Source organism: Mus musculus, chromosome 17 (assembly GCF_000001635.26).
Source record: "Mus musculus strain C57BL/6J chromosome 17, GRCm38.p6 C57BL/6J".
NCBI lineage: Eukaryota > Metazoa > Chordata > Mammalia > Rodentia > Muridae > Mus > Mus musculus.
In genome coordinates, this window is record NC_000083.6 from 49,657,236 (window position 1) to 49,670,079 (window position 12,844).

A 12,844-nucleotide genomic window follows, 5' to 3' on the forward strand; every position below is an offset into this window, starting at 1 on the left:
AGAATATATTTAGCCACTCATTATAGGCTTCGATCCCTTTGTGGTCCTTCAGTTCCAGACATGGAATTGGAAAGGGTTTTTAGATGCTGTGCATCAAAGGAGAATATCTGCATCCTTTCGCCCTCTTCTCTAAAGCTTCTCACTTTGCTAGGGGCCATCCCCCAAGTCCCCAGCTGTCTCCCAAATCCCTGGTAATGCTACTTTTGATATCCTCATTTACTGGGAAAGGCCTCAGGAAGAGTCACCTGTGTCTGTTTTTTGTTCTGGTTGACTGTGTCAATGGAGAGGAAGCGTCCTTACCTTCTGCCTGAATGGGTGACACAGCTTTGTTGTTGTCCTCAGTGTGGTTAAGTTTCTGTCCTAATGTTTGCTATTCTAGTTAGTAGTGTTATAAAATAGTCCTTTGCAGGATTTTATTGTGGAATTGATGAAAATCAGGTGCTCCAGAAGGCAGGATGGTAGATCTGCGGCCATTCCCATCTGTAAGACACAAAGGACCCTTACCATGTGTGGCATCAGCAGCAAAGGCTTGCTTCTGAGCTAAGAAACATGGAAAAGTGTGACTGACATACATCATGATGGACCTATGCATGGTTTAACCTGGGATACCCATTCACATCTCCCTATGCTAATTACGCCTGCACATCCTTCAAATGAAGCTGTCAGCTTCATCTTCAAGACATTTGCATTGATTTGCCCTGTGAGTATCTCAGGGAGAGAAACTTTGGGATGACTATTTGAGAAAGGAAGAGTATATATAAGAGAAAGAGTAACAAATTCAGTTTTGGTGTAATGGATGTGAAATGTTACAAAAAGATCATATGTATGATATATATATATATATAATATATACACACACATACATACATACACATGGAGATCTTTATCAATTTTTATTGATAGCTTCTTAAGACTATATACAGCTTACTTTTCTGATATCATCTTGCTTTATAAAAAATTATTACTTTATGGGCATTTGCTTGAGTGTATCTGCACATCATATATATGCTTAATACCCGTGGAAGCCAGAAGAGGGCGTCAGGTCCTCTAGAACTTCAGTTAAAGATGATTAGAAGTCATCACTTGGGTGCTGGGAACAAAACCTGCGTCTTCTGCAAGAGCAGCCAGTACTGTTAGCTGCTGAACTATCTCTCCAGCCCCTTTATACCATATTATTAAAGACACTTAGTGAGATTATATTTACCTGTGGTATGCACACATTAATAGTAGAAAACACCTATGCCAGAATCTTGCAGCCATTGTTCCCCTGCTCTTTCTGTCCTTCCTTTTAGAGTGTCTTTCTACCTCTGCAGACACCTGTCCACAGGGCCCCATCCCTGTAGATGGTTTTGATGTTATTCAGCAATAAAGCCAGCTAAGAAAAAGATCTGGCCCATGTCTTCTTCCTTCTCTTACTCCCTTTTCCTCCCTCTTTTGTGTGTTTTCCCAATCGGGCATTTCCAACCCAACACTCAGCTCTCAAATACAGCTGTCTCAGAGTATACCCATGACGTAACTGAAAGCCACAGTGGATAGCCTGGGCAACCTCTTCAGATGTCTTCTTATGTACTTCTCTATTCCAAAAGGGCCGTGTCCCCTGTGATTGCTACCCACTGTAATGCATTGCAGCTCTCAAGACATTAAGTGGGAGGAGGCTGCACACTCTCATGCTCGGAACACTTCTATTCATCCTTTCTTCCCTTGGTATCCAGCCTCCATTTCTCACTCTCTACATTCTCCCAAAGTTAGCAACAGTCCCCATAATGTGGACACCAGTGTCCCTTCACTTCTGGGCCCGTCTTCCCTACTTGCTAGCCTAGATTCATGGACCTGTGCTTCTGTGTACACCAATGGCTACAAAACACAGTTGTGTCCACATTTGTAATGACATGTGTGGGGTGGGCTTCTCACTTTGCCTTCTCAGGAGAAATCTTTCTCTGTACCCCTAGACTCTTTTGTAAACAAGCCATTTGGGCCTTTTTTGTTATAGACTGTGTAAATTAAATGATTGTGAAAGTGAGTAGACACGTGAGTTCGTGCATTCAAAGACCCTCATGTTGCTAATTGTTTTGTTTGATCTTATGTTGCAAGTTTCTTACATACTTCACCACCCAAACCCCTGTTAGTTCACCATGTACACACATCAGTCTCCTCATAATGGGCTTGATGCTTAAGACACATGACTGAGGGCTGACGCAACAGATGAAGGCCCTTGTAGCCAAGCCTAACCATCCAAGTTCGAGCTCCAGGACACTCAAGCTGGCAGGAGAGAGCTGACTCCCACACGCTGTCCTCTGATCAGTTCCTTTTCTGTCTTTGATAAAAGACCGAGACCAAGGCAACTTGTATAAGGAGTTTCCAGGGACATATGAGTCCCTCACGTTGGGGAGGCAGCAGGCTGGCAGGCATGGCAGCAAGGGGCACAAAGCTGAGAGCTCACATCATCAAACACAACCGGGAAGCAGAGAGGGGAAAGGGAAGTAGTGCCAGGCTTTTCATAGCCAAGCCTGCCCCCAGTGATAGTGTCTTCCAGCAAGGCTGACCTACCTAAAATTCCTCTAGACAGCACTAACACCAGATGTTCAAATCTGTAAGTCTATGGGGGACACTCTCATTCCAACCCCTAAACCTCCCTCCAGATAAATAAATCTAAAGACAGGATTGATTTTAATGATGTAACTGAGAGGTTGGGGAGGCCTACTTGTCTTGAGATGACCTGAGATTGGATCCCCAACACCCATGTGAAAGCCAACGACGATGTGCATACTTGTAATCCCAGTGTCAGGGAACGGAGGCAGGAGGACTCCCAGAGCTCACTGATCAACCAGGGTAGTCAAATCAGTGAGTTCTAGGTTCAGTGAGAGACCCTCTTTCAAAGAACAAGGTAGAAAGTTATTGAGGATGATAGTTAACACACTCCTCTGACCTCGACCCACAGGAATATACGTGAACACGTGTACACTCCCACACACAGGAGCAAGAGACAGTTGGTTGATTTACCAACACAAACTTAACTGTTACAATTCTAGAACATTGTTCTAAATTGTTCTTTCATGTAGAAAGCTGGGGATTGGAGATGTTTAACAGCTTGGTGATCTGAGTTATCTGTTGGGTCAGACCATCGAAAGCTTTTACAACCAGGATCAGAGGTGGCTAGTAGTCCAAATGACCTCTACACTATCTGTATTTCAGGGGCTAGGCCAGATCCATCCCTAGCCCTGAAGCTAACACAGACAGCCTGTCTCTGGAACCCATCTTCTTGGAAGAAATGGCATGTACCCTGAGATGAGCTTCAATGTAGTTACACTTCCTTGTGCACTGGGGACTGTATGACACTGGGAAACTTTCCCAGATTGTCCTGTGTGTGCTGGGAATAAACTGCCTGGCTTCAGACTCCCCAGAGTCTTGATCCCGGTTAATGATATCTATTTGAACCCAGTTCTCATTCTCCCCTCGCCACAGTTGCTTCCCTACCTGCCATGACCACGCCCTGAGAGATGAGATGAGAAGTGGTGGCTCCTAGCTGATCTTTTAAGCCCCTTTGTGTGGGGCGTAGGCTCTCTGGTTTACCATGGTTTCACAACTCTCTGATGTCCTGAGACTCAGGTGTCTTTGCTCTTTTTGTTTGTGTCCCTGTAAAAGAAGCCACACGTAACCAGTTGGGAGTTTTAAGGGATGTTTCTCCAGAGCATGGAATTCCCCACACTACTGCATACAACTTGGTTGTTTGACTTAACCACCATGGGTGTCTGCAAAGGATTCCATATTTAATGATGCCAAGTGTTTGCTCCCCAGGGTCACTGAACCACTGTTTGTCAGAAGTGCTGCAGTCCGTGCGTTTTCATCCCATAAATAAGATAAAATATAGCTGCCCCTTCTTAATTCTGCACGCTGCCTCCCAGCCACAGCAGGTCCGCAGGCTGGATCCTGTTCAAGGGCTCACTTCCTCCCCGTGAAGCCAAGCACGTCTTCGTCAGGTTTCCAGGGTTCGGATGCTTGTTAATCCTGGAGCAATGCGCTTTCTGCAGGGACTTGGGGGAAACAAACCGCTCACGTCTAAAGACCACTGTGCCCTGTATCTGATCCACCAACTTACGGCTTGAGATCTCCAGGACTCTTTAGGAAGAGACTGGATTGGGTCCTGGGATAATGTTTGAGTCATTACTAAGTCCAGTTTGAAGTACTTGTGACAAGACTGTCGACAAAGCCTGGGAAAATCTGAGCTCGAAAGACTCCCTTCACCTTCCTTCTCTCAGGCCTCAAACATCAGGCAGAGAATTGACAGGCCATTCCAGATAGAAACTGCTCTCTCTGTTTTCATGATGGAGCTAAGAGTGGAGATCCTGCCTGTGCTGAGGAGAAACAGCACACCCAACAGTCTTGCTTAAAGTTTATAAACGATGAGCAATGGGAAGAAAGTTTCCCTCCCCATTCCTGATCAGATGACAGGATAAGGGTGTCACTTGTTACATTTCAAAACCTGGAAGATGCTGGAATTTGGCTTTGTTTATTTTGAACTATTTTTGAAAAAGACTGCTACTCTTGTGGCATTTATCTGAGTCACTCAGGCATTAAAAACTCAGCATATGACTGGAGGCAGGCAGCTAACATTAAATCCACAAACGATGGGAGTCTGGGCATCGGTGGAGCTGTGTTTCAGCCGGAGAACGCAGGTCCTTGCTTTAGGAATACTCAGACCGAGTTAAACAAAAACTGTACTGTCCAAGCTAAAGGCTACACTGCCTAAACTTAGCCAATAATATATATGTACACAGGAAGTTATGAAAGGTTTTGAGTAGCGATCACAGAAGCATAAAGTACCACCCAAGATATGATTTTTATTTTCTCACAAAATATATTTTAACATGTTCATTAATCATTTCCTTTTAAAATATTTCATGTATAAGTGTTTTGCCTGTATTTGTCTATCTACCGTATTCATGCAGTACCTGGAGATGCAAAAGAAAAAAAAGGCATAGGATCCCCTAGACCCAGAGTTATAGACAGTTGTGAGCTGCTGTGTGGGTTCTAGGAATTGAACTAGGAACCTCTAGAAGAGCAGTCAGTGCTGGTAATGGCAGAGCCATCATACAGCCCTCTATGAATCATTTCTAATCTGCATAGTCTTTTCTCAGCTGTTCCTTTCCAAAAAGTAGATCATTACCTGGGCCAGTTCAAGTTAGCTCTAACTTCACTGTACAGAAGTGAAACTCTGGGTAAGGCAAGAGTGATCTTGCCAGGGCATGCTTCTAGAAAGGGCTTTCTTTGACCCTGGGAAAACCAAATGTCCAGCAGGACCCTCAGTGGTCTGTGTGAATAACTGTTACCGTGCTGACCGTGACTGTCTCTGTCATGGTGTGTGGACATGGCCCACCATCAAGTCTTGTCAGGTAACATACTTGGGAAACACCTGAGTCCCAGGACGTTAGTGCGTGGTAGAGACCATGGCAAGTGAGAGAGCGCGAGTCCCACACAAAGGGATTGCAAAAGACCAGCTTGGAGCCACCATGTCACGTGGGGTCATGAAGGAGACCCTGCAGGTGGTCATGGCGGGCAGGGAAGCAAACTGTGGTGAGGCTCAGATTGACATCATCAACCTGGATCAAGACTCTGGGGAGTCTGAAGCCAGGCAGTTTATTCCCAGCATACACAGTACAATCTGGGAAAGTTTCCCAGTGTCACACAGTCCCCAGTGCACAAGAAAGTGTAACTACATTGAAGCTCATCTCAGGGTACATGCCATTTCTTCCAAGAAGATGGGTTCCAGAGACAGGCTGCCTGTGTCAGCTTCGGGGCTAGGGATGGATCTGGCCTGGTCTCAGACATACAGATAGTGTAGAGGTCATTTGGACTATTAGCTTCTGGGCCTGGTTGTAGAAGCCACCTCTGGACCTGGTTATATGGTCTGGCCCAACAGATAATGAAGGTCACCAGGCTATTCATCATCTCCAATTCCCAGCTTTCTGCATGGAAGAACGGTTTATAAATCTTTTCCATTGGAACAGTGGTCTCTGGTTTCTCTGGAGACCTGTGAGCATAAGGACTTTCATGTTATGGTCCCAACAGAGTCACTGAAGGAACTGTTCTGCATGCCACTCTGGGCCGTGCAATAATAAGCCCAGCTCAGTAATAGAGGGTTTCTTGGCTCCTATACCTGGGTTAGTATAAACCACTGAAGAAAACCCTGTGAAAGGGTACACCTTTGTTGCTGGAATTGGCCCCTGCTATTTCCTATCCACACCTCTGACCACTGCTTCCTTATTCAAATGGCAGGGCATATGGCATATGACAACTGTGACCCACTGACCCCATTACAAGAAGTGTCTCTTCCTTCTCCTGCTCATCTCCTTCCTTCTTCCCTTCTCTTCCTGGAAATCCACTTGAGAGTGATTCTGGTTTGCCTGATTTGCATGCTCAGACCTCTTGGAGACCACTTACAGATGGTGGAGTTGGGGTTGGGGAGAATAACTTGAATTTTTTTCCAAACCTTATTTTTAATGATGGTTCTTCAATGTTTTAACCTGTCACCAGAGGTAGTGGAAAAGAAAGGATTCGGGGACAGGGCGGGGGGGGGGGGGGCTAGACTTGTTTAGAAAGGTTCTTTGAAGCAACTCCCATCTGTGCTATCTGGAAATCGTCAGTTCAGTTCACAGTTTAGCAGCTGCAGCTCAATCCACTGGCAAACACTTCATGGATACACCAGCAGTCCAGTTTGGTAGAGTGGGGGTAACAACAGTTGTGACACAACTTAGCAAAGACAGCTAGGCCTCAGCCTCTGCTGGAGTCAACAGAAGGGACCTAGAGGGACACCAAGAGGAGTAGTTTGGCTGTGCCTCTCTCAGGAAGATGAAGATGAGCAAAGACTGGAGACCCACAAGTATTGCACAGCTAGCTGTACCAGCCAAGCTCTGTTGTTAGAACCTTCAAAGCTGGATATAATGGAGCACACTTCTAATCCCAGCACTTGGGTAATGAAAGCAGGAGGGTCAGGAGTTCAAGATCAACCTTGGCTACATAGCCTGGGCTACATGTGTTATTATCTCAAGAAACAACAGATAGCTAACCGTTTTTAGGGTAACACTTCAGCCACCCCTTCCCTCAAAGTAGAAGCTGGTCCTGATTGTATGAGGTCAGCATGAACTTGAATCAAACAGCTCAATAAATAGTTTTGAGTATTTCTCCGACATAATTTTGGAGGGGGTGGTTCTGTTGGCTGGAAAGTAACCAGCAGGCTTCTAATGATATCAGTTACTGTTTCTTTTTCTTAAATTATATGTGTCATGAGTACATGTGCATACCTGAGTGCATGCATTTGCTGTATCACGTATGTTCAAGAACCCTGAGAGGTCGGAAGAAGCCTCAGGGTTTCTAGACCTGGAGTTAGGTTTATGAGCCCCCATGAGGTGCTGGGAACTGAACGTGGGCCATCCCCAAGAACAGCCTGTGCTCTTACCCACTGAGCCATTTCTGCAACTCCCCTCCCTCCCTCCCTCCCTCCCTCCCTCCCTCCCTCCCGCCCTCCCGCCCTCCCGCCCTCCCGCCCTCCCGCCCTCCCGCCCTCCCTCCCCCTCCCTCCCTCCCTCCCTCCCTCCCTCCCTCCCTCCCTTCCTTCTTCCCTTTCCTCCCTCTCCTTCTTCTTTCCCTCTTCTCCCTCCCTACCTCCCTCCTCCTCCTTCTCCTTCTCTCTTTCTCCTCTCTCTTTCCTTTGTTTTCCTATGATTAAAGTGTGAAGATCAGAATTATTTAATTCTATTATTATTATTCTCTTTTATTTAAGGAGTTAAATTGTCATTACATTTTTTAAAAAAAAGACAGTTTGAGTATGTAGACAAAACTGGTTGTAAATCATACAACTCAGACTGCAGCCGCCTCCCCAGTGCTGGAGTTCAAAGCTTCTGTCTCCGTGTCCAGCACAAGAGTCATTTTTTTTTGGTTACTTTTATGTAGCCATTGTGTAGGAGGAAACTAAGACTTTTTATGAAGCATAAACCACACCAAGTTTCATTTTCTTCACACCTACATGATCTTTTATATGAATTTTCATTAAACCAATCAAAAATAATACAAATGAAGAAGCTAAACAGAAACAAATTATATTTTTTTTAGCATGGAAACAGGATATCGTCCATTCATACTTCAGTCTAGAATCTCCCAGAGGGTACAGGCTTTATTTTGAAGTTATTCATGAAAATCTTAAAAGTTAAGTGCTGACAAAATATCTTGTCTTAAGAACTCAGGCTCCTAGGGGGAGGATGCGCTCTGCAAAGGAAGGAAGATGCTTTCTCCAACAGACATTTCACCTGATCATCACATGCCATTCTAGAAATGGTGGATTGATTTCCATGTCCCTGGCTGCGAGGATCAGCAGGGTCTGCAGTGTTGATTTTAGTCTGTTGAGAGGTAGCTATCATCACAAATGCCCATCCTGCTTCCTTAGTTACTAGAATTTGCCTCTCTTGTTTCTCAGTGCTCCATCTAGGACAAACACCTAGGGAAGACAGCAAAAATGTCTTGTTACTAAGACTTCCTATAGATTCTTCTTCTTCATTATATTGAATCAGCAGCTTCCTTGTGATATAACTCACATGCCCTGTATCATTTTAAAAACATCATTTAGGGATCTAGCGAGGTATGCTCACTGGGTAAAGGCTTTTGCTTCTGAGCCCATGGGCCTAAGTTTGATCCCCAGAACCTACACAGTAGAGAGAACCCACTCTGGACCTTCACCCATGTACCCTAGTGCACATAAAAGTGCAGACACACAAAATAAATGCATGTAGTAGAATTTGCTGATGAATACAATTTAGTCGTTTTTAGAATAACTATGCAGCCGTCCATGACCGTTGATTAACTTTAGGACATTTTTGTTAGTCCCAAAGAAATCCTTGACTGTATGCAACATTTGCTCCCTATTTTCTGTTTCCATTCGGCTGGTGTCAGCCCCTCATCCACTTTCCCTACTGATTGGAATCTGCTTGTCTAAACATTTTGCATAGACAAGGTCTTACAATATATGACATTTTATGGCTGGTTTCTTCCATCTCGCTTGGGCCTTAGAGGTGAATGCATTCTTTTAAATATATGGATGTGCGTATGGAGGTGATTTATTTGCTTACTCATCAGAATTAGGAATGTAAACCTATTTAAATTCATATTTAAATTCAATGCCTACTTTCCTTTTTTTTTCATTTGTGTGTATGTATGTGTGTGACTGTGTTTGTGTGTGAGTGTGTGTGTGTTTCGGAGTATGTGTGTTTGTGACTCTGTGTGTGTGTGTGTTTGTGTGTATGCTTGTGGGTGTGAGTGTGTGTGTTTTTGAGTATGTGTGTTTGTGACTGTGCATGTGTGTGTGTGTCTCTGTGTGTGTGTGTGTGTGTGTGTGTGTGTGTGTGTGTGTGTAGGTCATAGAAGTCAGCTCCGTCTCATGTGGATCCCAGGGATTGAACTCAGTTTCTGGGATATAACACGGAGCACCATTACCCTTTAAGTCATCCTGCCAACCCCGTTCCCTACTTTCCAGCTTTCGATACTGTGATGTAATTTCTAGTGTGCTGTGGCTTGTAGGTTCGACATCAATTTCCTTACAAGGTAGACAATCTGGAAAAATGGGGTACTGGGGAGGTGTCTCAGCAGCTAAGACTATACTGCTCTTGGAGAAGACCCAAGTTCAGTTCCCCATCTGGCAGCTCCATTGGATGTGATGTTCCCTTCAGATTTCTGTGTGCAGCTGCTCTGTGTGCTCACACCCACGGCCTCCACTCATGCTCACTCACTGTTCGTGTGCATATATACAAGTTTAGTATTTTTGCTCCATTTTGTTCCTTTTCCTGATTGTTCTTTATCCTCTCCTCCATTAAATAATCTCATCACTGATGTTGGAAAGGCACCAACTATAAATTGAGGGACAGCACTGATGCACGGCTAGCCAACCCCGTATACACCTATATGCAGAGTCTGATTCTGGACTCTGCATTTGGTTCCACTTCATATCGTTCTCTGTATTTCAGTATTCTGCCACCCTTGTTACTTTAGCCTTCCAGTTAACTGAGAGTGGAAAGCGGGAGTTTTCACATTTGTCCTTATTGTCTTGACTATTACATGTCCCTTAATTTCGGTAGAAATTTTATAAAAGCTACATCCATTCTGGCAGAAGCAGAAGGGAAGGGGACAATACAAATCTTCAATATTTTTCCTCTTCTTTAGTCATGAAGCCTATGCCTAAGGAGGGTGTCTAGTGGTCCTTTCTATCATTCCCTGCCTTACTCCCTCAAGGGAAAGGCTCTCTGGCTGAACCCTGAGCTAGGCCGGTGGCCAGCAAGCTCCCGACACACTCTAGCCTCCTTCCACTTGCTGGGGTTGCAGGTGCACACATAGCCACACTGGCTTTTTATGTGAGTGCTGGAAATTCAAACTCAGGTCCCCATATCTACAACAGAAGGTGTTCTTACCGACAGTACCCCTCACAAAGCTTCCTTAAATTGTCTTTCAGCTCTGTTCAGTGTGGTGATTTAAATATCATACGCCCCCGTGGGTTCCAGTGTTTGAACACTTTGTCTGTATATAGATGGTGCTGCTCTGTGGGAAGGTTTAGGGGTGGCCCTGTTGAAGGGAACAAGTCACTGAGGGTAGGACTTCAGGGTTGCAAGCATCACCCTACTTCCCTGAGGTTCTCTGCTTCATGCATTCAGTCGAGGATGTGAGCTCTTCAGCTCTGGCCATGGTGTCTGCTGCCATGACTCTTGGCCTTGATGGACTCTTCCTTCTGAAACTGTTATCTCCCTGCCCCCCCCCAAAAAAAACCTCTTCCTTCTGTGTAGTTATCTTGGTCAGTGTGGAATTTTTCCTTAATCATAGAAACAGAAAAGTGACTAATGCATGTAGCCCCTGTCCAATTAGAGAAGTCAGCTTTCTGTTGTGTGAAGTTTTCTTAAATGGCTTAAACATATCTCTCCTGGTTGCCACAGGAGCACCTATGTGTAGAGACACACCTTCAATATTTGGGATTTTACATCTCTCCCTTAACTGCCATTCACTTCTTGTACAGAGACTCAAGACCAATCCTACGGGAGATAATGGGTCCTTCTCAAGTCCTTTCCTAAGTATGGCCTTCTAGTACCTTGGAGGTGTCAAGGGTTTTTTCCAAAATATCTTGCTGTCATCGTCAAAAGCCTTTACGAGCACGTGGCCACATTTAAGCTCATCTCTTTGCTATTACCATGTTGGATGACTTAGATGTCAAATATTTGCCTGCAGCCAGAATGCTCACCATGAGGGCTTTGAGTCAGAAGACACGTACTCTGCTGTCTCATCAGAGCTTTGTTGGCAGCCGAGGAAAGATCAGGCTGGGGAGGCTTGTGAGGGGTTCCAGATCCACACTGCTTCTTCAGCAGTGGCTGGGAAGTAAGGTTTATGGCTCCCACACCTCCAGGCATATTGGTTTTAAAGTCTTCCTTGGAGCTGGGGGAAAGGGCTAGGACTTCTGAAGTTGGAACGCCATTGAAGCCTGCTGTTTCTACTGAGATTTTTTTAAAGCGCTACTTGAGCTGTTGGCCATGTTGAGATAGCTCTCAGAGTAATGACAAAGTGGACCTTGGCACTTTGGGTATAATGTCTTTGCTCTTGTGGACAAATGGACAGATGGACAGATGGAGCTTAAAGGAAGATAATATCACCATCACTCTCTTTATTTTCAACTTGTATCTTTTCTTGGGACAGAAGAGACTAGAATCGCATGTCAAAATGCCTGGGATGTGCACAGTAAAGAGGTTGATTTAGGAAGAGGAGCTTCTAGATAAAGGAAATGGACAACATTTGCCATTGTTCCTTTGTTAAGCTTTCACTGGTGCAGTGCGATGTGCAGGCCTCTGTAGCTGATGGGAGTAGGTGGACTATAGCAGACCATGGTAAGGAAACACATATTAGAGCAGACAGACAGGTGACAGTCTGTGTGAGATGAGATTTTTGGTACACAAAGATCAGATGACTGTTCAGTGAGGACCCATGGCTCACCCTCAGTCATTGCTCTGCATAGGTTGTGTCTGTGTTAAAATGGAAATGCTAATTTATGCTCAGATCCTTTGCTTTTTGCAACTGATAAAGCCTCATAAATTTCAGCACTTCTTTCTGTCAACAGTCGGTGCAACGTTTGAAGTCTGCTGCTTAAAATTGTTGACCCCAATTACTCAGCACATCTGTGGCAAGAAACAATCGACATCCAAATGATACTCCAATGAGGCATCTCTGTCTCCTTGGTGACTGAGTCCATTGGTGGAAAAGACTCAGTAACAAACCAACTCTATGCATCATGGTACTCACACTCTCTTACAGGCTGAGAATGTCAACATCAGACAGTTCCAGTGTAAAGACACAGGTGGCAACATGAGTCACCTTCTTGAAAGCAGAATGTTGACCCTCAAAGTTGTGAGGCTTTCCCCACTCCCTGTACTAAGTCTGACTGTTTTGTAAGCCACACTCACACTCTGCACAGTGCAAAGCACCTTGAGGAAACACACAGTTGTGAGGTTTCTAGCTGTATAAGATGCTAAGGGCTTAACTGACTTCTTCAGAATAAACTCTAGGCAACACCTGTTTTCTCTTGGGATCACTTTGAGGACAGGCGAACTCATCATAGTCAAAAGCAGAGTAAGCTCTGGACTGAACTATTGGCAGCATATCAGCAGCCAGGGTAGAGCAGGATTCCCTATGCAAATGATGAACAGCAATCTCAGAGGAGCCATCCACTTAAAACCCACTAGGAACACGGGTCCCATTAGCTGACATCATGGCAGCTGGTTTGATGGAAACATCTTGGAGATCAAGGAGCAACTTGCAGCAAAGAGACAGC

The 12,844-nt window shown here is 44.8% G+C and overlaps 1 protein-coding gene across 3 annotated transcripts in view; it reads left to right on the forward strand.

Moving 5' to 3' along the window:
- Kif6 (kinesin family member 6) overlaps positions 1 to 12,844 on the forward strand; it is a 294,750-nt gene that overhangs the window by 42,138 nt on the left and 239,768 nt on the right. The window lies entirely within an intron of this gene.